Source organism: Arachis stenosperma, chromosome 1 (assembly GCF_014773155.1).
Source record: "Arachis stenosperma cultivar V10309 chromosome 1, arast.V10309.gnm1.PFL2, whole genome shotgun sequence".
NCBI lineage: Eukaryota > Viridiplantae > Streptophyta > Magnoliopsida > Fabales > Fabaceae > Arachis > Arachis stenosperma.
The window spans coordinates 81732318-81735051 of record NC_080377.1 but is presented as its reverse complement, the minus strand read 5'-3'; the positions used below and the strand labels follow the sequence as shown (position 1 = coordinate 81735051).

Sequence of the window (2734 nt, the reverse complement as noted above, 5' to 3'; positions counted from 1 at the left end):
AGCCCCCATGTGGTCACAAGACCGAATGATCCAAGCCTCTAATACATTAATAAATCATCCTATTTATAATAAACTAGCTCCTAGGGTTTACATGAGTAAGTAATTGATGCATAAATCCACTTCCGGGGCCCACTTGGTGTATGTTTGGGCTGAGCTTGATCAATCCACGAGCTGAGGCTTCTCTTGGAGTTGAACTCCGAGTTATGACGTGTTTTGGGCGTTCAATTCCGGATCATGACGTTTTTCTGGCGTTTAACTCCAGACAGCAGCATGTACTTGGCGTTCAACGCCAAGTTACATCGTCAATTTCCGAATAAAGTATGAACTATTATATATTGCTGGAAATCCCTGGATGTCTACTTTCCAACGCCGTTGAGAGCGCGCCAATTGGAGTTCTGTAGCTCCAGAAAATCCATTTCGAGTGCAGGGAGGTCAGATTCCAACAGCATCAGCAGTCCTTTTGTCAGCCTTTTTCAGAGTTTTGCTCAAATCCCTCAATTTCAGCCAGATTTTACCTGAAATCACAGAAAAACACACAAGCTCATATTAAAGTCCAGAAATGTGAATTTAACATAAAAACTAATGAAAACATCCCTAAAAGTAGCTTGAACTTACTAAAAACTACCTAAAAACAATGCCAAAAAGCGTATAAATTATCCGCTCATCAGTTAACATCTATCACAGCTCCTGCTGTGGCTAGAGAAGGTCTTCCAAGGATGATGCATTCATCCTCCTCCTTCCTAGTGTCTAAGATTATGAAATCAGCAAGTATGTAAAGGCCTTCAACCTTCACTAACACGTCCTCTACCAATCCATAAGATTGTCTTACTATCTTGTCTGCCATCTGTAATGAGAATATGGCAGGTTGTACCTCAATGATCCCCAGCTTCTCCATTACAGAGAGTGGCATAAGATTTATCCCTGACCCCAGGTCACACAGAGCCTTCTCAAAGGTCATAGTGCCTATGGTGCAGGGTATTAAGAATTTACCAGGATCTTGTCTCTTTTGAGGTAAAGTTTGTTGAACCCATATATCTAGTTCACTAATGAGCATGTGACCTCACCTTTCCAAGTCTCATTACCAAACAACTTGGCATTCAACTTCATTATAGCTCCTAGATATTGAACAACTTGCTCTCCAGTTACATCTTCATCCTCTTCAGAGGAAGAATAGTCTTTAGAGCTTATGAATGGCAGAAGGAGGTTTAATGGGATCTCTATGGTCTCTATATGACCTTAAGATTCCTTTAGCTCCTCAATAGGGAACTCCTTCTTGTCTGGAAGACGTCCAATGAGGTCTTCCTCATTGTGATTCACGTCCTCTCCTTCCTATCTAGGTTTGGCCATGTTGATTATGTCAATGGCCTTGCACTCTCTTTTTGGATTCTCTTCAGTATTGCTTGGGAGAGTAGTAGGAGAAGTTTCAGTAATTTTCTTACTCAGCTGGCCCACTTGTGCCTCCATATTTCTAATGGAGGACCTTGTTTCACTCATGAAACTTAAAGTGGCCTTAGACAGATCAGAGACTATGTTTGCTAAGCTAGAGGTGCTCTGCTCAGAAATTTCTGTCTGTTGCTGAGAAGATGATGGAAAAGGCTTGCTATTGCTGAGCCTATTTCTTCCACCATTATTAAAGCCTTGTTGAGGCTTTTGTTGATCCTTCTATGAGAAATTTGGATGATTTCTCCATGATGAATTATAGGTGTTTCCATAAGTTTCACCCATGTAATTTACCTCTGACATTGCAGGGTTCTCAGGATCATAGGCTTCTTCTTCAGAAGATGCCTCTTTAGTACTATTGGATGCATTTTGCCATCCATTCAGACTTTGAGAAATCATGTTGACTTACTGAGTCAACATTTTTTTCTGAGCCAATATGGCATTCAGAGCATCAATTTCAAGAACTCCCTTCCTCTGAGGCGTCCCATTACTCACAGAATTCCTTTCAGAAGTGTACATGAACTGGTTATTTGCAACCATGTCAATGAGTTCTTAAGCTTCTGCAGGCATTTTCTTTAGGTGAATGGATCCACCTGCAGAATGGTCCAGTGACATCTTGAAAAACTCAGATAGACCATAATAGAATATATCCAAAATGATCCACTCTGAAAGCATGTCAGAAGGACACCTTTTGGTCATCTGCTTGTATCTTTCCCAAGCTTCATAGAGGGATTCACCATCTTTTTGTTTGAAGGTCTGAACATCTACTCTAAGCTTGCTCAGCTTTTGAGGAGGAAAGAACTTAGCCAAGAAGGCCGCGACCAGCTTATCCCATGAGTCCAGGCTATCTTTAGGTTGTGAGTCCAACCATGTTCTAGCTCTGTCTCTTACAGCAAAAGGAAAAAGCATGAGCCTGTAGACTTCAGGATCTACTCCATTAGTCTTAACAGTCTCACAGATTTGTAAGAACTCAATTAAAAATTGATAGGAATCTTCTGATGGAAGTCCATAGAACTTGCAGTTCTATTGCATTAGAGCAACTAGTTGAGGTTTCAACTCAAAATTGTTTGCTCCAATGGTAGGGATTGAGATGCTTCTTCCATCAAACTTGGAAGTAGGTGTAGTATAATCACCAAGCATCCTCCTTGCATTATTATTTTTCGCTGCCATCTCCTCTTCTTTTTCGAAAATTTCTGTAAGGTTGTCTCGGGATTGTTGTAATTTAGCTTCTCTTAGTTTCCTCTTCAGAGTCCTTTTAGGTTCAGGATCTGCTTCAACAAGAATGTTCTTGTCC

General features: G+C 40.8%; 1 non-coding gene across 1 annotated transcript; it reads left to right on the top strand.

Moving 5' to 3' along the window:
* Positions 1-2109: 2109 nt before the first annotated feature.
* Positions 2110-2217, top strand: LOC130947573 (small nucleolar RNA R71). The gene has a single exon (XR_009072717.1). It is a non-coding gene; the product is annotated as a small nucleolar RNA R71 (small nucleolar RNA).
* The last annotated feature ends 517 nt before the right edge of the window (positions 2218-2734 follow it).